Genomic DNA, 24,961 nt, shown 5'->3' on the forward strand with positions numbered 1-24,961 from the left:
GGCTACGCGAACTCCCCCGCTGAATTCAACATCTTCTTGCATAAGGCAATGAGCGATGCCGCAGCTTGTGGCAACTTGATCTATGTCGATGACATCCTCATTAGGTCACAGACTTTTGATGCACACCTCGAAGAGATACGCCATGTTCTGTCTCAGCTGTCCAGAGCAGGAGCGAAGCTCTCTGTCACCAAAGGGCAGTGGTGTCGCACCAAAGTCGAATACGTTGGGCTGTGCGTTGGGCCAGATGGCATTGAACCCCAGTCAGGGAGGGTGCGGGCTATCCAAGACATCAAAGCCCCATCCAACGTACCCGAACTCAGGAGCTTCTTAGGGGTCTGCAACTACTCCCGACAGTTCATCGAGGACTACGCGGAGATAGCACGACCGCTTACCGAGCTCCTCCGAAAGGATAAACCCTTCCAGTGGAGTGAGTCTCAAGAACTCGCGTTCAAGAGCATGAAGCAGAAGCTCTGCTCTGCTCTGCTCCCTGCCTCGCGTATCCCGACAAAGACAAACCGTTCTTCTTGGAGGCTAGTTTCTCCACCCACTGCCTGAGCGCTGCACTGTCACAGCAGCATGACAAAGATCGCCGTGTCGTAGCATACGCCAGTCGGCCCCTCAGTGCTGTGGAGTTTAAATTTTCAGACTGCGAAAAAGCCCTGCTGGCCACGGTCTGGGCCGTTGAACACTTTCGTAGTTACATTGGTGGCCAGAAGGTGGTGATAGAGACCAATCATCAACCGGTCTCGTTCTTGAACAGCCAGAGGCTGAGAGAGGGAAGAGTTTCGAACAGTCGCATCGCAGCTTGGATGATGGCACTACAGGGCTACGACGTCGAGGTGAAGTACGCCCAGAACCACAAGATGGCGCTTGGCCGAGGCCTGGCGGAATGCCAGCATTGCGACTGCGAGAATAGTCCGGATCAAACCGAACTAACAACCGTACCTGCTCTCCCCTCCGACCACCACTACTATGACGAGAACGTCTGCAAAGACCTCCCCACCGCTTACATAGATGGATGCTCATTCCATCATGAACGCAAAGTGCAAGCCGGTGTCGGTATCGTATGGGCGAACGGCCCTATACAAGGGAAATACCAACATCGACTCGGGGCTAAGACTAGCCAATATGCGGAGGTAGCAGCCGTGCTCATCGTCCTGCAACAAGCTGCCCGTGAGAACATCAAGCGGTTAGTCCTCTGCTCTGATTCAAATTATGCCAGGCATAGCTTCGTCTCACACTTTCCCTCGTGGAAGGTGCAGGACATGAAAAACGCAAGGGGCAAGGAAGTGAAGCACTCCGAACTCTTCCTAGCATGCGATCGACTCGTAACCGAACAGGGAATGTGCGTCTATTGGAAGAAGGTGAAGGGACATTCTCAAGTCCCAGGACCTGACAAAGTCGGTAACGATGAGGCAGATGGCCTCGCCAAAGTGGGAGCCGTAGACGGCCCCCTTTGGGAATTCCAGCCGTCATGGCTTCCCGAGACGCCACGCCATAACGTAACCGCGATTACTCGCCGACAGGCTAGAGCAGGTCAAACTGACGCAGTACCCCAAGCAGGAACAGTGCAACTCGGCCGACTGCCCCAGGATGCCGACCTGGTGTCCATGCAGGAAAGGGATCCCGTGATCCACCAAATCCGTAAGTTCCTTGCGGACCCCGTGGCGTCCCCAATTTCCCCACAAGAGTTGCAACAGTCCCGAGACTTAAATCACCTTCACAATCTCAAAAACGGCTTAAAACTCGAGAAAGGACTCCTGGTGTACACACCACGCAACCAGGGACCTCCCCGGTGGGTCGTGCCCACAGATCATAGGGGGGTCATGTTGCAGTACGCTCACGACAGCCCGTGCGGGGGCCATAGGAACGCTCAGGCGACCTACCAGACACTCCAACAGATTGTCTATTGGCCCTTCATGATTCAGGACATTACCGAGTATGTTAAAGGGTGCTTGATTTGCTGCCAATTCTGACCAGCCCAACCGTTGAACCGCGCCCCACTGCAAAGCAAAGGCATCTCATTCCCCTGGTCTAATCTCCAGATAGACTGGGTCGGACCGGTGCCGAAATCGGCTCGAGGTAATAAGTACCTCCTGACCGTCACTTGCGCGTTCACGAAGTGGGTGGAATGCTTGCCCGCCCCAAACGAAACCGCAGAGACCACCGCTCTCCTTCTTATGAACCATGTGTTCAGCCGTTGGGGCTTGCCCCTATCCATTGATTCCGACCGAGGTACTCATTTCACCGCAGAGGTCATGAGAGTGTTGTGGGAGATGCTCGGAGTCGAGGCAAAATTCCACATCGCGTATCATCCTCAGTCTTCTGGTCAGGTCGAACGCGCCAACCAAACCATCGTGAGCATGCTTCGCAAGTATGTGAGTCACCATGGCAAAGATTGGGACATCAAACTCCCTCTGGTGCTGATGGCCATTCGGTCCACTCCTCACCGCACCACCGGAGTCACCCCGTTCGAAATGATGACTGGCCGTGAAATGGTTCTTCCCTTACACCTCCTCTACCGACCAGAGGACCTAAGCGTTGCCACTGCGTACACCGCACACCAGTACGTCACCGACTTGCAATGCCACTTGCAGGCCACATTTGCGTGGGCCCAGGAACACCTCGAAAAGAGTGCGAAAGGACAGAAAGCTTACTACGACAGAAAGGCGACACACCGTGAGTACGAAGTAGGCGACAGAGTCCTATACTTCAATTTCACCAAACCGGTAGGAGTAGCCAGAAAATTCTTACCCCGTTGGTCCGGTCCTTTCGAAATCGTCGGTAAACTGTCCCCCGTCGCCTACCGCATCAAAACTTCGAAGCCCAGCCAGGCGCCTTCGTATAGATGGGTCCATAGCAACCAAATAAAGCTTTTTGAGCAGTCCACACTCCATAGGGGGGTGGACAAACAATAAGTTATAGCCTGCCCAACTTAGTTGCATGCCTCTCAATCCATAAGCGTGCATCTATAAGTAACCATCCTCGTTACCACTCAAATCGGAATAACAAACTCCTGTATGTTGCAGAATGGCCCCTCTCTGGATCCTCGGCATCTTCCTAGTCCTGCAGACCACATTGGCCGGTAACATAGTGGAACCAGGTCCGCCGAGTGGCATCGTTCTCCAAGATGCCCCAGGACTGCTCCTCACCAATTGCCGCGTCCATACCCAGCGCGTGTACACCCGCCTCGATCCTTGGGACGTGTACCGTAAGCATTTTAGATCGCCCACACAAACAAACCTCGAAACCGGGCCTGACTCCGAGATTGGGTCCAACATCGAACACGCCAAGCGTACCACAGTTCACATGCTCGAACAGTTACAGAAGTTCATAGTCACTGAGGAGGAACTCAGCGGCAAAACACGCCCTAAACGGTTCCTCGGAGGACTACTTACTGCTGCATCCGCCATTGGCTCTCTGTTCTCAATGGGCCTCTCTGCCGTTAACACCGTTAGCCTAACCGCGGTCAAACGAGAAATGAACATTCTTAAGGAAGAAATGCCAGAAATCCAGGGTAGACTACTAACTCAACAGGAGGAGCTGCAGGGCCTAGGCAAAACCCTGCAGGGAACCATACTAACCGTTAACATGCATTCTACATTAATCAAGAACACAGTACATGCCGTAGACAGGCTAGCAGCAATCATGAGAAGCGAAGTCAAGTACGTCCGAGTAATCCGAGACCTAATGCAGGACCTGATGAGAGAAGTAAGTAGCTCTCTCAGCACCCTGAGCGGAGGTAAAATCCCACCATATTTGATACCCCTCAGCATGGTTGACAGCATACTCCGATCTACTACCACGACTAACGTTTACTCATCACAGATTCATTTGGCTTATAGTCTTGGCAGTGCTATCCCCATTTTTGTGAACCCTCAAAACCTAGAAATAGGCTTCATCCTCAATCTCCCCGTTATTGAACGGCAAAACATATACAGAATCAAATCTGTCCTTAATGTAGGTTTCTGGAACAACGACGTACACGTACGTTTGCAGACACCTCCCACCATAGCCTATCACGATGACAACCCCTCTATCTACCTCGTCCCTAATTTAGACATGTGCACCTCTACCAAAGATATCCACTGGGTCTGCCCCAGCAATCCCTTTATCCGAGACACCACAGACCGCCTCTGTGGATTGACAAAAGTCCCCGAGCAGAAGTGTGCAGGCAAATTGTCTATTAAAGATGAAGGAATAGGAACTAGAGTAGAAAGAGCTGGCAATCGGTGGCTAATCAACACTCCCCAAACTGAGATTCTGATATCATATGATCAACATAACACTGCCACTAGAATGAAGATCCCTAACGAAACCTCTCTCCTAAGTGTCCCACTAGGAGCCACTGTTCACGTGGGTGACATCACCCTCCATCACCTTAGCGCTGACCAGTATGAGACCGAGATAGAAATGCCCGATGCCTTCCCAGGTCACGAACTTGAGATAAACTCCACCCTCCAAGCACAACTACTGCTGGAAGGGACCAAAACCGTGCAATTCGATCTTAAGCCCACTGGCATCGCTACCACTTTCTTGAATAACCGCGCAAACCCTTCGTCCGATCAAGGATCTTTAATAAGCCGAATTGCGCTGGGATTTCTAACTAGCGGTTGGGTTATCACAGTCTTCATAGCCATCACTCTACATAGGTACATACTGACACTACACCGCAAACTGGACAAAACGATCTACGCACCTGAGAAATTAGATCGTGGCATTGTCCGATTCTCCATCAGGCCTAAGGCCTCCACTAACTTTCTTGAAGAGTAGGCTTGCTAACACGCTAACTAACCCCTCTTTTCCATTTTCCTTTATGGAGTTTTGATTATTTTTGTTTGCTGTGTGAAATATTGTATGTAGAAGGTAGTTAAGTAGCCATAGTGTAATTGTTTTCATGTCCAAGTGCCTATGCTTTCATGCCCAAGTGCCTATGCATCTTATGGACTGTATGAAATGAATTGAACTGTTGAACTGTGTCTGAAAGACTTTTCACAGAAAGGACCCTTGGAACTACCTCATTGTGGAACTACCTCATTGTGGAACTACCTCATTGTGGATTACTAGGGACCGTGGGCCGCAGACTAAACACCATGTGCCCATAGGGTATCACTCCTTTCAGCGCCTATGGCCAAGGGGGGAATGTTGGTAACTCGCCAGCGCCCCCTATAACGATCCCACAATTCCTTGCACGCTCCACCCGGATGTGACAAAGTGGAACTGCTTTAACTGTATCGAGAGCGCCTCGATTCGCTCTCTCATGTTCTGACTACTGGAGTGGTCGGACGGACTGTAGGCACGCTCGCCTACAGTGTTGAGACTAACCGCTATTGTCTGAGAACAGCCTGTTCAAATTAGTTTCGGCCGAACTTTTGAACGACCCGCTAAGTTTCAGCGATATAGTGGTTTTGATTCTAAACCTTTGCAAAGTTTAACTACAGTTAAGTAGTTTTCCACGCTAAGAGGCATTTGCGGACAGCTTCGCTCCTCTCAGCCTTTTTCTCGTCGACGCATCACCGGAGGTTTCTCCTGAAGCACCGTGGGCCAGCTAGGCCTTCATCTCCCTGCTTCGTTAGCCGCGGTTGGACGCAACGCGCCGCTAACCTCCTCTCCTCGGACCGCGACCCTCAGCGCGGACATCGGAGAAAGAACTTCCATCGCATTGAGTAGGCACTTGGGCAAATTTTTAATTTGTAGCTTATTCAGATGGTTGTTAGGGTCATGTTTAAGCTTTGAGCTATTTAGCATACCCGCTCAGACACGGAAGGTGTTTGTTTTTATTGTTTGTTTGTTTTTATTGTTTGTTTTGGTTCTGTTTTTTTTTTTCTTTGAACTTGTTAGACAGGGTATCTTGCATGATATCTTTCCTTAACTCCATTGCTAGCTTCCCTATCTGATTAGCAGCGCAGCGACAAGTTTGTTATTTTCAGCTCCGAGGCTAGACCGCTACAAGGCCTAGTTCTCTCCATCCAACACCTATTACACACACATATACACACTCTCTCTCTCTCTCTCTCGTGTTGAGTTCTTTGCCTAGATAGTCTGTTGGAAATTGTTGTTAAGTACAGTGTTTGGATCCAGCTGTAACGTGGTCAGATTCTCCTTAGCAACTGATTGCTAGCTACCTCAGGGTGATACGCTAGCTCGTAGGCTTGTGTTCTCGACTAGGCCTGCAGGCGCCATTTTTCCGACGCCATTTTGATACCTTCCTCATTGAGTTACCTGTGATACGACACCTAGGCACTGACCGCCATTTTGTTCAAGCATTGCCAGAGTGGCTAGTCATTAGCATCTGCCCACAGATACCTACACAAAGCACACATTAGCCACAGAGCTAATCCTTTGTTCTATTTAGCTAACATTCCTTTGTTTTAGCTAACGACAAGCTAGGACACACATACACACACACATCGGCTTGCCCTAGCCTCTCTCACACACACACACACACACACACACACACACACACACACACACACACACACACACACAAGGGATTCTTTTCTTTTTCCTTCTATCTCTTTCTCTCTCTCTTTCCCTCAAATTTATAGTCCAGGTGTAATTGTTCCATTGTTTTGTCTTGTTATTACCTTTGCCGACATTGAATGTATTTTGAGATTATTATTATTAGTGAGTAGTAGACAAATAAAAGCTAATAAAATTGAATTGCATTTTACTTGTTCCTGTTGTTTATTCACAAGGTCAACTATTTAGAACTCCTTTTTCCTTCAGAATTTAGCTTTTGTATACAACTGGGTTTCCCATCTAATACAGAGCTACCATTAATCTTGAATGTAACCATTCACGGTGAGTATTAAGATTAATAATTTAAGATTTTATGAGACTGATCTTTATTTATAAATTGATTAATTTAATTATCAATTATTACATAATTTATAATTTAATTAATCCCAATTCCACCTACACCGCTTTTCCACTACCAACGCGGCTGAGTTGGGCTGAGCCGTGCCGTGCTGAGTTGGGCTGAGTCGAGCTGAGTGGGGCTGTTGGAGTTGCATTTCGACTACAACCGTGCTGAACCGTGCTGGCTGGAAGTGGGTGGACACATTGGGTGGAGTTAGCGAAAGTGGGTGGACATCACGTGATGTCGTTAGGCGGCGCAAACAGTGACATCAGTGACCTTTTAAGCGGTAGTCTCATGACCCGGATAGTAAACAATAAACATGGAGGACATGGAGTCGTTAGTGTTGCTGGTCTTGGTGCTGTGGCTTGTTGTCACCGACAATGCCAACAGATACTGGCAAGAGCGTATAGATGAGGCGAGGCGCATAAGGCTTCAGAAATTCTCGTAATTCTTCTTCTTCCGGGTTTACAGATCCCAGCGTGCTCGCGGGGCGTGTGAGGACACTCCTCCTCACCAATCAGTGCACAGGGGAGTGTCTCCTCACGCCCCTAGCCCCACTCGGCTCGGTTTGGCTCGCTTCAGCCCTACTCCAAAACCGTGCGAGTTTTGGGTGCTAAGCAGGGCTGAAGCGAGCTGAGTCGTGCTGCTCTGAGGTAGTCGAAACGCGAGCCGTGTCGGGCTGAAGTGAGCTGAAAAAGGGTAGTGGAAAAGGGCCATTACACACCCCTGACTACCTCTCCTTCCAGGAGCTGTGTGTGACTAGGTTTTATTAGCTGTATTTCTACAGGTCTGATTTTCTTGACTGAACCCCATTCACATAGGCAACGGAAAGCTGTTGTTCTAGCGATGTATATTTCATACCCTATTAAAAATCTTTTTTTTTTAAAAATCACTGAAACAATCCCCACACAGTACGTCAACATACTGCATGATTCAGATTATTCGTAATCTCGGTCACACTTTATGCATCTGCAAGATTTGTTCCTCCAGCATAATCAATATTCTTTTCATATAGATAACAGGAAATGGGAATAAAGAATACATGACTTCATTATTCCTCTTGGTTCAGAATATCAACATCAACTTTCCCAGGTTGGTAGACAGTGTTGTTGTAAGTATAATTTACTAAAGTTCAGTTACACGGTATATCTGTCCACATCCAAATAAAGCACATAACGGCCTTTATCATCTTCGTTATGTGTCTGGCAGTAACCCAACCTGACTGTGCCTCCTCTGCGATCTTGCGTCTTGGCAGAAATGGCTCCAGGCAGTAATAGGCTAAGAGGTTTTCATTACCTTCAGAGATAACAGAAAAAAAAAGCCTCCATTCACGGAAGAGAGAAAACCCCTGCATTCTTTCAAGGGGCTAAAAGTAAGGAAAACAGTTGTACCAGAGTAATTTAGTAGTGTTTTACTTTCTTTGAGAGCTATTAAGAGTTAGATTAAAAGATGAACTTTTTAGCTTTACTGATTTCCCTTGCACAGTAACTTTGGAACCAAATGCACTCTGGTTTCTCTGCTTTTTATTCAGGCCAAGTTTACATTAGACCGTATCTGTCTCGTTTTCTTCGCGGATGCACTGTCCGTTTACATTAAACCACCTGGAAACGCCGGGAAACGGGAATCTGCCAGGGTCCACGTATTCAATCCAGATCGTGTCTGGTCCGGTGCTATGTAAACATTGAGAATACGCGGATACGCTGTGCTGAGCTCTAGCTGGCGTCGTCATTGGACGACATCACTGTGACATCCACCTTCCTGATTCGCTGGCGTTGGTCATGTGACGCGACTGCTGAAAAACGGCGCGGACTTCCACCTTGTATCACCTTTCATTAAAGAGTATAAAAGTATGAAAATACTGCAAATACTGATGCAAATACTGCCCATTGTGTAGTTATGATTGTCTTTAGGCTTGCCATCCTTCCACTTGCAAGTGGTAAGTGACGCGCATGCCCGACATGCACTGAGATCACACACACAGCGGCTCAGTCCCAAATCACTGCTCGTGCACTTCACTTGCGTGCTCTGTGAGCTGCGCAGGGCCGGAGTGCGCACCCTCCAGAGGGCGCTCGCTGTTCAGGGCGGAGTGATTTGGAGCGCAGGATGCCTGCGGAGCCGAGCGTATCTGTGTATTGGTGTTGCTGTGTGCAGGCGAATTGTGTATTGGCGTTGCTGTGTGCACGCTAATCGTTTTAAAAACGTTAATCTGATGATCCCCTGATACGGTCTAATGTAAACCCCACCTTAGGCTTTTCCAGTTGGATTGGTCATCATCTCCAGCAGGGGTGAGTGGAGTAAAGATACCATCAAAAAATGCAAGTGTGCAAAAGGTCAAAACTATGGGTGGTGGGGATAGGGGGCAAAGAACAAAACTGAAATTTTTCACTGGACATTGTTTTGCTCACTGAACATACTGTAACTCTAAACTAGAGACAGTGTTGTACATTGAAACTTTTAATATCCAGTGATACTTGTCTGATTTCTTTAAAAAAGAAACCGTATGAATGTGACGGCCATTTCTTTAAAAACTACAAAGCTTTAAAATTATTTTTTTTTTAAACTTTGTTCTTAAAAATCTTAGCTGCAAACATGACTTACAATTATTATTATGATTTATTTTTATTTTTATTTTATTCAGCACTTTAAGCTAAAATCACTATTAATGTATTATATTTCCAATCACACTGATAGAAAAAAAAAAAAATCAAGGCTCTGTAAGTAGTTCCAGATCCTAGGTGTCGGATTGGAGACATCTCTGCTCTAAACTGTTCCAGAGTGAGAATGTTATTTCAGAAAGTGCTGAACTGGTTTATACTTTTTTTTCCCCCTGTTCCAGCATGATTTCAAGAAAGTGGACCCAAAGCTTAAACCTTTTCCAAACAGGCTTTAATTCCTGCCCAGAATGCATCACTTCCTGCACACTTGGCTAAAGGAAGATATATCATAAATCATATATGATTTCAGCCCGAGTTCGACAGGTTTTTTTTCGTAGCTGACAAATTTCCAGCAGCAGGTCCAACTTCGAAGGTCAGGAATGACAAACGGGCCTTGTAGCATGACATAATTGAAGAATAGTGTGGCGTCTGGGACAGCACACAACACCCTGAAGAAAAGGCTAGCATGTCAGAATTTTTGTATTTTCTCACCTAATTTGACAACAGGTGGTGTAGTGGTTAGCACTGTCGCCTCATAGCAAGAAGGTTCTGGGTTCGAGCCCAGCAGCCAACTGGAGCCTTTCTGTGTGGAGTTCGCATGTTCTCCCCATGTCTGCATAGGTTTCATCCAGGTGCTCTGGTTTCCCCCACAATCCAAAGACATGAAGTTCGGTTAACTGACTAGTCTAATTTGCCGATAGGTGTGAATGTGAGTGTGAATAGTTGTTTGATCCAGTAGAAGGCAACAGGAAACCACTACTGCAATTGTCCTTCGAAACTCTGATGGAAGTCAGTGTAGTGACCTGCCAAATAGAGTGAGTGAGTTTGATAAGTCCTATGACATGTTCCTTAATGGCCATGATTGACAATTCCTTGACAACACACAAGAACATGAACAATGATTGGCTGGGGTCAAACCTGTCGTGTTGCCAGTCTCCTGACCAAGACGCAGCAAGAATTTATGGCCCTATGATTGCCTAATCAGACCACTGTGAAAGACAAAAATATTCATTAGCCTCTTGAGCAGGGTTTTCAAAGATGGCGCAATAGCAGAAAAATCTGTGGAGAAAGTATTTTTCCTACAATTTTGCAAACATACAACATTGCAAAGTAGAAGGATGCTAGGAAAATATTAAAAATAAATACATGCCATGTTAAATGTAGTGTTTGGTTTTATGTAGCTTATAGCATAGGCTTCCTTAAACGGTACCTACTGAGAAAAATACACGTAGGGTGGAAATGCTACACATTTTGCACAAATGTATTTTGTCTTGTCACACAGTGTTGCATAAAGCAGTGCTTTAAAGTATTCCTGCTCGCTTCAGGGCACAGTCATATTCCCATTTTGTGGGCGGTGTCAACAGGTCAGCATGACGTAGAATCGTTGATAGGTTTTCCGTATCTTGATTGGCTCGCTTGCTCCTGACGCCGCGATGTAGCCGGATGGAAAAAACACTGTTGAAAAATGGAGGTGTGCAAAGCCTACGGTTGCAAAAATAATAAACGTGATAAAAAGGGAAAACATTTTTTCTGTGTTCTATTGCTGACAACCGAGCAACGTAAATGACTTGCTAAACAGTAGCTACAAAACTTGTGAACAGATCACACTGTAGAAACACTGCCCTTCGGTAGAAATTCTGTTTGCGAGGACCATTTTGAACCCGATTGCTTTGAAAGGAATCTACAGGCCGAGCGCAGTGTGTTGATTCGCTGTCAAGCTTTCACTGTCAATTTTTATATATTAGTTTAATTTACTTACTGCCAAAAAGCAGAGCTCCCGATGACTATAATAAGCGCTAGTAAATAATCCCACATTATTTTTTTAAAAAGCAAATTAAAACTAAGCGCTGGATAAAAGCCCATCTATCTTATGAAAATAGAGATATAAATTTCGTTGTCCGGTGGTCAAGTGTCTTTAACCCTTTGGTGACTGACCCCTTGAACATGGTTCCTCCAGGAACGATGACATTTCAGTCGTCAAGACAACGGAAAAACTAAAATACAAGAGCATTTTGTTTTGTGCACAAGAGCATTGTGACATATCTTTCTGTTTTTGTATTTTAGTTCTTCTGTTGTCTTGACAACTGAAAAGTCATAGTTCCTGGAGGAACCATTTTCAAGGGGTCAGTCACCAAAGGGTTAAGATACGTTGCCTTGCACTTACGATCGGGTTCCCTGTGGTCACAAAAGCCATCAAAATTCAGGTCGATGCATTACCATATTCTCTTAAAGCAGAGCCATGGCCTCACTTTCGTTTATAAACGCCTTGAGACCTCAAGAATGGCACAGGAATAGTTTTAAGCGTTAACAATGAATCTAATATAGCAATTTTTACGATTAAAATGATTGCTATAGGTAGCGGTCTGAGTGAATGACCTTGATGTCCATAACGTCACAACAGGAAGTCTATCGGTCTCATCGCCACTTCCGCTATACTAAAACACAAAGCTGACTGCAACTCCAATCCTCCATTTTGAGCTAATTTATCACCATGCCACGTAGATGTGCTGCTGGCCGGTGCAACAACACGACAGAAGCTGGGTTTACGTTGCATTCATAGTCCAAGAATGTTCAAACTGCAAAGTTTTAGACATGTTTTGCAAGAAGTTCAAGTTGTGGAGCATTATATGCTGCCACCCAGACAAAGTCTTTTTCAGGGACATCCCTCTTATTCCAGCAAGACAATGCCAAGCCACATTCTGCATGTGTTACAACAGCATGGCTTCGTAGTACAAAAGAGTGCGGGTGCTAAACTGGCCCGCCTGCCTCAGACACAAATTGTGTGGCTTATTATAAAGCGCAAAATGTGACAGCAGAGACCCCAGACAATTGAGTAAATTAAGTCGCATATCAAGCAAGAATGGTAAGGAATTTCATGTTCAAAAAGGATTTACAAATCAGTGCACTCTATTTTTATTTACATTTTACACAGCTTTCCAACTTTTTTGGAATTGGGACCATAGTTCGAAACTGTACCATTAACGACATAATTGATGGACATGGCAATCAATACCTTTCAGGAATATTACTTTTTTTTTAATATGAAAGCTCATCAGATGAAGAAGAAACAGGATGTTCAGAAACCAAATTTACCAGAGGCACTTTTAACAGGAATGTTAACTGGAAAAGCCATAGCCTAAAGGTTAGGGAAGCAGCTTTGGGACCAAAAGGTCACTGGCTCAATTCCCTGGACCAGCTGTAATGGCTGAATTGCTCACCAGGATGCTCTGGGTATGTTAGATGTTGCTCTAGATAAGAGCATCTGCTAAATGCCGGTCATGAATCAAAGTGAGCTAGCTAGTCAACGGGCTATAAAGTAAGTATGGCTTCTTCAGGATCTATTTCTGCTAGCGAGATAACAATAAATTGAACATTTGTCCATGCTGTTTCTAAAATGTCACTTGCTCGATATTATTGTTCTTATAACTGTTGTACAAAAGCAATATCACACTCGAGGTTGTACTATTGTACTGAATATCAGCACAGCTATGCTTATCTTCAGCAGTTGGCCTGCAGCCATGTGCCCATGACCGAATCACAGCAGTGCTGATATTCAGTACAACTGCACTCCCTCTCATGTGACATTGCTTAAATACATCAAACAATATATATACTATATGGTGAAATGTAAGAGGCCGCTTGTTTTCTTCCACATGGCAAACCATGTTAGTATGGATCTTTTGAATGTAGTAATGAATTTCCAAACAAATATTTCATTTCTAACTATTGATTAATTCTAGTTAATCTTGAAATGCTTTGCAAATAAAAATGAAGAATAACATTATGCATTATTCACTCAGTTGCTGTTGTTAATAATAATAATAATAATAATGCCTCAAAACCTCACCACTATTTCATAAGGACATTCGATAGCCCGATGACCACATTACTATTAACTGCTTCTCTCTACACATTTTTCACTACAAGCTTACATGTGACAGATCATGGTACAATCAAGTCAAAGATGAGTGGTCAAGACTTCCGTTTCTGGTTGAGAGTACGCTGTGCGCATTTTGGCTGCCGCTTCTCATGGGAGCTTTTTATTTTTTCTTGTTTTTCCCTTTGTTGTTTTTTTTGTGCTTGTATGTTTTGATGTTTGTTCTTTGAATATTCTTTGAAGGTTTTGTCCGCCGGTTCTGGCGTAGCTCCAGACCCAGTTTTGGGCGTCGGTTTCCTCAGGCCTTGGTCCACAGTGGGTGATGCCTGTGCTGCTCACTATAGACTGAAGTGAGCTCGCTGTTCTCTTTAACATCAGGCGTGTCCAGTGCTCTGTGTGGCGGTGCTTCTGTGCTCGCTTTCTGGGTCCATGGTGTGGTGTTCCGAGTGCTGTTGCCTGGTGGCGTCGTGGTGGCTGTGCAGGCGGTGTGGGATTTACCCTTGTGTGCCTTTTGGTGGGACTGTGGCCAGCTACGCCACTGGGGTTACTAGCCTGATCTCTTTTGGTGGACACTTTTTTTTTTTTGTAATTGTAAAGCAACCTTGGGCGTGAGAAAGGTGCTATACATCATTATTATTATTTATTATTGGACGTGTGATAACAGTGGGGGAAATAAGTATTCAACACATCAATTCTTTTTCCATTAAATATATTTCCAGTGCGGGCGGCACGATGGTGTAGTGGTTAGCGCTGTCGCCTCACAGCAAGAAGGTCCTGGGTTCGAGCCAAGCGGCTGACGAGGGCCTTTCTGTGTGGAGTTTGCATGTTCTCCCCGTGTCTGTGTGGGTTTCCTCTGGGTGCTCCGGTTTCCCCCACAGTCCAAAGACATGCAGGTTAGGTTAACTGGTGACTCTAAATTGACAGTGGGTGTGAATGGTGGTTTGTCTCTATGTGTCAGCCCTGCGATGATCTGGCGACTTATCCAGGGTGTACCCCGCCTCTCGCCCATAGACAGCTGGGATAGGCTCCAGCTTGCCCACGACCCTGCACAGGATAAGTGGCTACAGATAATGGATGGATATTTCCAGTGCAGCTATTCACATAAAATGTTGACCATACATTGGTCCTAACACAACAAAACTACACAGAAAAAGAAATTATATTCCGATCCATAAAAAGTTATGTAGAATAAAGTGGATGACAGAAAAAAGTATTGAACATCTCATCTCATTATCTCTAGCCGCTTTATCCTTCTACAGCAGGGGTCACCAAACTTTTTTCTCTGGGGGCCACATTGTCGTTCCTGACTGTGATGGGGGCCGGGGTCGGGTCAGCTATATCACATAGAATTGTATAACCCAGACAAATATGACCACCAGCAGGCCTCATTGTGTAGTAGAGATTACTAGCCTGGCACGGCCATCCCCACTACTATATCCCCACTACTATATCCCCACTACTATATCCATACTACTATATCAACACTTGATTCCTGGCACATATTTGTTTATCTTTACTAGTGGTTTGCAAAAATAGTAATTGAGTCTTCACACTTTGTTTTAATTTGAAATACCACTGATATTCCATTTATTTATTTTCTAATAAAAATATCAAAGCTGTCAAGGTAAGAAACATCTGCGTAGTTGAGGTGATTGACACTGGCAAAGGTGAGTGGAAAATTATAAATTGTAGGTAAGCCTGTTGATATTATTAATAATATAAATAATAATTGTATGCAGCACTTAATAAAGGTCAAATAAATAGGCCTATAAAATAAATACATTTTAAAAAACAGTGAAATTATAATATGAGCAATAGATCACAGCAGTTGTGCTGTGTCCTGCACGTCATTGCTCTCATCCATGGCCAAAGCAAAAAACTCGAATTCTGACGCTCTCTCATTCAGCTGGTCATACACGTTGTCCCCCAAATCTTCGGTTCGCCTGGTCATAGTAGGTGCGGAGAGACTCACCGCGTTGAGCGCATCCTTCTTGTCAGGACACACCTCCTCGGCCACAGCAAGCATGCATACTTTAACAAAGTCCCCATCAGTAAATGGCTTTCCATGGGTAGCTAGTAGGTGAGCTACCTTACAGCTAGCTCGGACAGCAGCCTGGTTGATCTGGGTTTGGTGAAGGAATACATTCTGTTGTGCAGCCAGTCCGCATTTCATCCTCCGAATCCTGTCTTCTCTTGTTTGCCCTCGCAAACTAGCATACTCTTTGTGGCATAGTTCAAATTACGTGGGAGCCAATGGGAGCTGAGCTCCCATTCCCTCAGGCTCCCATGAAAGAAGCAAACTTAATTTTCTGTGGAAGTCTCTCAAATACGTCATATATCACCATAATAAGCTTGAATAGCCTATATCACCATATAAATAAAACTCATTTCATTTCCGATCACCATGCAGCCATAACTTTGTATTGAACGTGTATTAAACCGCAACATGTACGGCTGTACTTCACCACCATACCACTATGCGCGCAAACTGAAATTTGCAGCCTGCGAAATCGAATGTGAAGTTAAGTCCGAAGAAGACTTGTCCTCTAGCTCACAACGATCTTCCTTTGTTTAACAATATATATAATTATATATATATATATATATATATATATATATATATATATATATATATATATATATACATACACACACAATATATATATATATATATATATATATATATATATATATATGCAACACCGTGTGCGTGCATGCGCGCGCCTGTGTGTGAAAGCTGTGCACTGCAGTGCGCAAAAGTGCGCTGGTCCAGGAGAGCGAGTATGCATTGCTTTTTTTTTTTTTTATTAAATAGAGACCCCCATAGGGTCAAATTTATAATTCGAACCCTGCTTTGTGGCGGGTTTCATAGTGACGACGCAGATTATATTCTTTGAAAACCGGCACACTTTCTTTACATACAAGACAAACTGCACGGTCCTTACACTGAACGAAAAAATAATCGGTGGTCCACTGTTCTTTAAAAACTCTGCACTCTGTCAGCTTTTCGCTGACCGCTCGCCATTTTGCTGTCCTGAACACTGACAGTTCTTTGCGCATGCGCTGCCTGTCACTGCTTGATCGCGAGCATATGACGAAAATTCGGAAAATATGAATAGTTCATTTTATAACTAAATATCAATTTTAATTGATAAAATCAACAAAATACAAGATGCAGACATGTTATTATTTGCCAAAAAGCAGATTAAAAAAAATAGGCCATGACCACTTTTGGGGATTGCCTCATCGGGCCGGTTCAAGTGATGGGGGGTAGAGGGGATGGGGGGCCGGTCAAAGGGGGGTGGCGGGCTGGATCTGGCCCGCGGGCCGTAGTTTGGTGACCCCTGTTCTACAGGGTCGCAGGCAAGCTGGAGCCTATCCCAGCTGACTACGGGCGAAAGGCAGGGTACACCCTGGACAAGTCGCCCGGTCATCACAGGGCAAGTATTGAACATGCTAACTGAAATGCATTTAATACTTTGTGGAGAAGTCTTTGTTTGCAATGACAGCTTGAAGATGCTTCCAGTAAAAAGAACTAATCCCTCCATGTTCAGGTGGGATTTTGGCTCATTCTTCTAAACAGTCTTTAAATGAAATGGTGAATCATGATCAGTTCATTCTACAAATGTTCTACTGGGTTTAAGTGTAGTGACTGACTAGGCCACTCTAATAACCTTTGTTTTCTTCCTATGGAGCCAACCCAGAGTCTCCTTTGCAGTATGTTTTGGATTGTTGTCCTGCTGGAAAGTCCTACTATGTTTCATCTTATTTCATCCTAGTGGATGGCAATGGATTCTTCTCAAGGATTTTTCTATTACATGACTCCATTCATTTTCCCTTCAGTAATTTGGATTCCACTGTTACCAAGAGAAGAAAGAAAGCCTCACACCATGATGCTTCCTCTGAACTTTACTGCACGGATCATTTTTTAGAGTTATATGCAGAGCCAAACATACTGTTTTGAACAGTTTGAATTTTTTCTTTGTCTCGTCTGAGCACACTGCATTCTACCAGTAACCTCCAGGCCTCTCCAAATGTTCTGTAGCAAACTTCAAACAAGCTTCATCATGCCTTTTCTTCAGTAATGGAGTGCCCTGGGGTGATCAAGAATGGAAAGTGTGGCTGTGGAGTGCACTGCCTGTTTTCTTTATGACAACTGTATCCACTGCTGCCAGCTCTTTCTTGAGCTCTTTGAGTGGTCCTTAGCTCTTGGGCTACTCTTCTTACTAATGTTTTGACTTTCCAGTCCGAAATCTTGCGAGGAGCTCCTGTTGAAGGTTGAATGACGTTCCTTCCACTTGCAGTTAAAGGAAAACTCCGGAGTGAAATGCTTTTTAGGTCTATTTTTCAAAAATAGTGTGTGTAGAGGAGTAAATACAAAGCCAGTGACCTTACCTGAAGTTGGGCTTCCTCAGACGCCATCTTCAGTGGACAGTCCGTGAAGATGGCGTCTGAGGAAGCCCAACTTCAGGTAAGGTCACTGGCTTTGTATTTACTCTTCTACACACTCTCTCTGTGCACTTGCAGAGCTAGAGACACCTCGTTTTGTTTGTAGGAACCCTCTACTCACTTCCACAGAACTGTCGTGTTGTTTTGAGCTTTGCGATGGTTTTAAAACTAGCGTTTTGTATCAGCAAAAAAACATGCCCCGGGCACTGCCGTGTTAGCGCTTTCCGGTTGAAATCACAAAAAACAAATTTGCTCAAAACACATCCAATTGACATGATTGTGGTAGCAACTCAACGTATGCACTCCCAATAATGCGAAAATAGACCTAAAAAGCATTTCACTCCGGAGTATTCCTTTAACGCAAAACATGGGTCAAAAGTGACCCGGCTGAGTTTTTATCTGCTATATCTTTGCAATAAATTAATTCCATCATTCAGTATTCAAGGTATTCCTCAGTTAACTTGTTTTTGATCATCATATATCCTTATTTTATTTTTTCCTTTCTTACTTTTTGAATACAAACCCTTTTTGTATCACTACCCTTCTAATGCACAACATGGGTCAGAAACGCCCTGCATTCATTTTCCAGGTTATTTCATGTATGGCTGAGTGTTTCTATGATATACTTTTGAAATAAATTCATTTTGTCATTTACTTTTCCAAATATGCAGTAAATATCTTGTTTTTGTTTAGCACAAATCATCATTTTTATTTTTCCTTTCTTAAGTTATGAACAAGCACAGCTATTGTAATTCTACATCAAGTTTACACACATGGGTCAGAACCGACCCGCATGCATTTACTCCAGCGTTTGGTGGGAACTTTGAATCGTGCTTGTGTCAGACATTTCACAGCTCAGCACAGCGCCCTTTGCCCATCTCATACATGCAAGTAATGTTTTTCAATTGTTCTAACATTACCTTAGAAAAAAATTGATGTTGTTTAGGTTACCTTGAGAGTGAGTAGATTACTTGTCAGAAAGTTACAAGTAATTACTATTAGCTACCGAGCTGTTGACATATTCTACTTTAGTTAGCTAATTTTATTGTAGTTGGCTTAGCTAACTACATAGTTAATAAATAAATAACTGGCCCCATTCACCGCTAAAGTAATTACTTGAAACAAATTATTATTATAGTATTAAGACATTTAATTTTAAATCACACTTGGATGACCCATGTGTAGTAATATAAAAAGTATTTTTGCAAGGCAAGGCAAGTTTATTTATATAGCGCATTTCATACACAGTGGCAGTTCAATGTGCTTTACAGAGGTAAAAGCAAAACAGTAAACAATAGAAAATAAAATTACATAAAATATAGAGAAAAAAATTAAGAATTAAACAATAGTAGAAATAAAATAATAAAATGAAGTAAAAGTTCAGTAAAAAACAGCAGAATAAAATAGAATAAAAGTTAAGTTTAAAACATGCAGAGACTGTAAAAGTTAAGTAAAGTTTAAAACATGCAGAGATGACGATATTTATCAGTTAGCAGAAAGCATCTGAGAACAGCTTGGGCGCTGTTTACACATACCTGGGTATTTTTAAAAACGCATATTTTCTAAACTCCGTTTTCCAAAATAACTTCGTGCACACAGCTGCGTTTTTTTTTAAAATTACGTTTATATTGATCCGCATAAATACGCTGTCAAGAGCTGTTAAACTACGCCAGAGTGTGCAGGCAACTTTTTTGACGACATCAACAGAAGCGCGCATGTGAGTACACTCACCCTGTATGTACGGACGTACCAACTCTGCGAGTGACAGGAGTGAGGATCGCGACATTCTGAAATTTTCCTGCCATTCCTCCGGGACGACAACGCCATTCTCGAAATTCTCCCACCAGATAGCAGTCCGTCCAGGTCGAACCCAAAATCGCCGACGCTGGCGGTGGTACGGTCGGGCTCTTTTGGTCACCAGAAGCTCCGCAATTGCTGCCCTCCGAGCCCTAATGCGTCTCTGCTGGTCAATGAGCTTTATAAGCTTTATTCTCAAAAGCAAACAGGCGAATATAGCTCTTAATAACAGAAATGCTGCTACTCTGAGTGTTTCCATGCTTGTCATATGTACAATGGTCGCTCTTTTGTGGCGCGAAGATTGCCTAAAACTCCGTTTTGGTCTCTTTACACACAAATGCAAAACGGAGTTTTCAAAAAATCTCCACTTTTGCCGGGTTTTTTTTAGAAAGAATCGTTTTCAGAGGAAAAAACTCCGTTTGTGTATAAACGAAAGGCACAAACGAAGGCAAAGGTCTGCGTTTTTAAAAATACCCGGGTATGTGTAAACGGCGCCTTGGTCTTTAGTCTAGATTTAAAGCTGCCAACAGCAGGAGCATTTTTGATGATGTCCTCTTTGAGTTGGTTCCATAGCTGTACTGCATAGTAGCTAAAAGCTGCTTCACCACACTTTGTTTTAACAACAGGTTTTACCAGTAAATTTTTCTGCTGCGATCTGGTAGATCTGATCGGGTTAGGCCGCTGCAACATATCAGAGAGGTAATTGGGCCCTGTACCATTTAGAGATTTGTACTCCAGCAGCAATGCTTTAAAGTCAATTCTGTAGCTTACTGGAAGCCAGTGAAGGGACCTTAGAATTGGGGTAATGTGCTCTGTTCTTTTTGTTCGTGTGAGAACCCTAGCCGCTGCATTTTGAATCACCTGAAGTCGTTTGATGGTCTTTTTTGGCAGGCCTGTGAAAAGGCCATTGCAGTAATCAACCCTACTAGAGATGAAGGCATGTATAAGTTTTTCCAGATCATTTTTTGACATAAGTCCTCTTAGTTTGGAAATGTTTTTTAGGTGATAAAATGCCGATGTAGTGATTGCTTTCATGTGACTGTCAAAGCTCATAAAGTAGGAAAGAAAAAATTAAATTAATGATTTTTGGTAATTAAAAACAAGATATTTAAAGAATACTTGGAATATTCAATCATAAAATAAATTGATTTCAAAAGATAGAGCGAAGAAAAACAGTCAGCATGAAATAACCTGGAAAATGAATGCGGGTCATTTTTGACCCATGTTGTGCATTAGAAGGGGTGTGCATATGTTTTGCATCAAAGGGTTAATGGTCATGATAGTGCTTATAGGAACAGTCAGTGCGTTTACATGCACATAGACAGAATCGAATTTCTGCCGTTGCTCGACTGAAATCGAAGTTCAAAATGCCATGTATACACCTTAATTCGGCTGAAATCGAACCGAACTTGATTTCTCGGAATCGAGCTACACGACCTAGATTATGCGATTTTAGCCGAGCTACTTAGTGCATCTAAACCCTATCGAGCTACGTAGTCGAGCTACTTACTTCAGCACTGCCCCTTCCGGAAGTGACGAGTGACGAGACCACAAGCGGGAAACACAACAGCCTCGGTCGGCATGACAACGAATCATGACAACGGCATGAATCTTTTCTTTTTGTGGCATTGTTTGCACTGTTAAAATTTAGCTCACTTACTGTATCACCAAATACATCTGTACAGCTGTTGCATAGCTGTGAATTGTGTACATAAACAAGTCACTGTGTGTGTGTGTGTGTGTGTGTGTGTGTGTGTGTGTGTAGATGTCCAACATCTGAAGAATGTCAATAAAAACAAAACAATTGAATTGTGTGTTTATTAAGACAAGTTAAATTGTAAGCAAAAAAATATATTTTTTTTTGTAAGCAAAAAATGGACTTTAGAAAAATATACAATTGTGCAAAATAAGTTGTCTTACAAAACAGTGGTCTGCGCAGGACAGTTTGTAGCCATACAGTCTGTTAGAGCAAGCCTAACAGCTTGAGCACGGAACTTGTGAACACGGAACTGCCAGTGTTGCCAGATTGGGCGGTTTTAAGTGCATTTTGGCGGATTTGAACATGTTTTGGGCTGGAAAACATCAGCAGTATCTGGCAACACTGCTGATAACTTTGTTTATACTCTTGAATAGCTCTTCTTCATGACAACAACCGGAAGTGTACCAACACGATGGGGCGTATAGCGCCACCTGTGGCTCGGGTGCACAGTGTACCTCACACAATAGCTCGATTTCCTTGTGTGCATGTAGGATTGGATTTCTCTGGCACCCCTGCTGGGACCCTTAGCTCTATTACCGACAGTAGCTCGATTTGGATGTGCATGTAAACGCACTGACTGAGAAGTTGAGAAATCTGTTAGTAACCAGTGCCATTGCTATATTGCTCAACAACCTTTCTGTGAAGGTCTTGGGAGAGGTTTTTTTTGCCTCTACACATCATGAGATGTTTCTTGAATGACAGGTTTGTTTACCTGCATTCAGAGGTGGGTTCCCCCTTTTCAAAGAGTGGAAGTATTAACCTATCAGAATGCACTAACCCAGCTGATTCAGCACCGGTCGGAGAACTATTAGTGCAATCAACTGGGCTTCTAACTGTTTCCAGTATTTTTTCCTGCATCAAGCATCAGTTGAAAATCTGAAAAATCAGTGCATCAGGATCACCAGGGCCACCGACAGCCATATCAAAAGCACTAGAAACACCCCATTATGGTTCTCAGATAAGGTGATGTGAACAGTTCTTTTTTTCTTCCCACATTCCTCATTCCATTACAATGTTAAAAGTTATTTCCTCAATTACATTTTAGCTTTCTCGTATTATTTAAACCGTAACCTGGCCTTTACAGGCCCATTGGGACACATTTTTCAATACTTCTATGATAGCTGATTAATTAGGATAAACCTATGATGGCTTCCTTTGCTGGCACGGAGACATCAACAGCTTGCATTAGCATTAGGCGTATCAGACACTCGCTGGCCATGCTGTGAAAATGAGCGTCTGCATGTACAATTAAAAAGTTTCCAAATCTGTTGTTGCTGGACTCTTGAATATTTTCTTTTGTGAATACCATCATTAAAAAGCTGATAATCTCTGCTTTCCAAAGAAATTTATCTCATCAAGATCTGTTCAGTAATTTGAGAGTAACAGAAGGTTGAAGTTGGTACAACAGGGTACACGCTCTGCTCGCGTGAAGTTGGGAAACTGTCGGTGCTTTTTGAGTCACGGGAAAGTGGTCAGGCTCTCTTCTGATCCGTTTCCAACTGGATTACTCGTGAACATCAATCAGATAACCCCATAGAAATGTGCTCTAGCCCTCACGGTTTCTGATGACGCATTTAGCAAAATTTTCCGTCAGCTCGTTTTGATGTTATGATTCACGGGAGACTGTGAACTGAGTTTTCATAGCTTTACAGACTTATTTTTTCAAATCAAACTGATTCATGTAAATAACTATTTTAGAACATAACTAGCTGTTTTGATGAAAAATACTGAGTCAGAATGAGATTTTTTTTTTAAATGGAAGTGAGAAACATGAGTGTCAATTTTAATTCAGTTAACTGGAATTATTGGATGTGGATCACACAGTTTTTTTGAGTTTAGCCTTGAAAGCTGTGAATATTAATCAAAATAATCATTTTTATTTTTTTCGCGGTCCGGTTTCCATCAAATCCTGTGCTCTGACTGGCTGGTGAGCGGGTCCGTATCCTACGGTACAGACCCCAGTTACGGACCTCTGGCGACTTGCTCGTTCACAACAAACATAGTACTAATTTTTGTCAACATTTATTTTCGCATTTCTCAGCATAATATCATTAATTTTACAGCATGGATAGCGAGAACAACAGTGTTCACAGCAAAAGCAAGTTTTACTACCCTGAGGAAGAAGAAATAAAAGAAAACATTCCAGGAGAAAGCTAAAAACCTGTAACTTGCTAACGCTGAGCAAAAACATGCCTGAATCCTGAATGACTCAATTTTGTATAAATAGGGGACTACATAGGCGGCAAAATGTAGTTTTTTTTCCTGCCATGGAAGTGCACTTGTATACCGAGGAGGAAGCAACTTGCATTACAGCCGTGAATGAGGATTCAAAATGGCATTAATTTTACAGCATGGATAGAGATAACAGTGTTCACAGCAAAAGCGAGTTTTACTACCCTGAGGAAGACAAAATAAAAGAAAACATTTCAGGAGAAAGCTAAAAACCTGTAACTTGCTAAAGCCGAGCAAAAACATGGCTGAATCCTGAATAACTCAATTTTGTATAAATAGGGGACTACATAGGCGGCAAAATGTAGTTTTTTTTCCTGCCATGGAAGTGCACTTGTATACCGAGGAGGAAGCAACTTGCATTACAGCTGTGAATGAGGATTCAAAATGGCGGCTCGCCTCAGCTCGGTTTTCCCTTTCGGGCGCTCTCGTTTTGTGTTAGAATTTGTTAAAGAAAAAAATAAATATATTATTTACCAGCTTAAGGTCGGTCCGTATGGTGAAATACCGTGACCTTGGTCAGTACTTTCAAGACCTCAGTCACGGTATTTCATGATATGGACCTCCTAGCTGGTAAACACACACACATTCTTTCGTATAAACACCAGTAGGCCCTACTTAGAAATACAAAGGCCTACAGAGCACAGAGAGGGTATTAGAGATTTTTATTTTGATAGAGAATGGTCGATGTGAATGACATTCAGTGCTTATTTATGTGCATGTTATAATTGTATTTGTAGCTTGTAATTAACAATGATTTCTCCTTCTTTGTGATGTACGAGTTAAAATCAGCTTTATATTGCACAAATAAAGCCATTTGGTGAAACTTTGAAGAGAGTTTACCGATCTAACAGTTTTACATAATTAGCAGAATGAATGAATGAATGAATGAATGAACGCCTTGTCACTAGTCATAAGTACCAGCGAAATTGACCATCAACCCGTCCTTACATATACACATACATACAATTGACAGAGGGGGAGTAGACAGGACAGGAAGATGGATGAAAAGAAAAAAAAAAAAATTACAGAGTAACATGAGGAGAGGGGAGGAGAAAAAAGCAGCCCCCACACTATGCTCCTGTGAGGAGTACAGTGTGGGAACATTAAAAAAACAAAAACAAAATACAAAACACATTTGGCTTGGTAATCAATAATAAATACTAATTTGCATAATGTGTAAATATCTTGAAAAATAAAAAAATATTCAGAAAAAACATTTGCTCTCATTCGTTAATGAGGCCCATTTTGGACCATGTGACTCGAATACATCATATTACGGCAGCTTTCTAAAAATTAAGCCGTCTTCTTTCAATCTTTGATTTGTAATATCT

General features: G+C 43.1%; 1 protein-coding gene across 4 annotated transcripts in view; it reads right to left on the reverse strand.

The window, feature by feature from the left end:
• Positions 1-24,961, reverse strand: part of tmem51a (transmembrane protein 51a) — a 71,125-nt gene that overhangs the window by 20,619 nt on the left and 25,545 nt on the right. The window contains exon 3 of one of the 4 annotated variants that reach the window (XM_060930863.1): positions 10,435-10,505. The exons of the other annotated variants lie outside the window; for them this stretch is intronic. The gene's annotated coding sequence lies outside the window, so the exon portion shown is untranslated. The remainder of the gene's footprint in view (positions 1-10,434; positions 10,506-24,961) is intronic. 4 annotated transcript variants of the gene reach the window in all.

The sequence above is a fragment of the Neoarius graeffei genome, chromosome 10, assembly GCF_027579695.1.
Source record: "Neoarius graeffei isolate fNeoGra1 chromosome 10, fNeoGra1.pri, whole genome shotgun sequence".
Classification (NCBI taxonomy): Eukaryota; Metazoa; Chordata; class Actinopteri; order Siluriformes; family Ariidae; genus Neoarius; species Neoarius graeffei.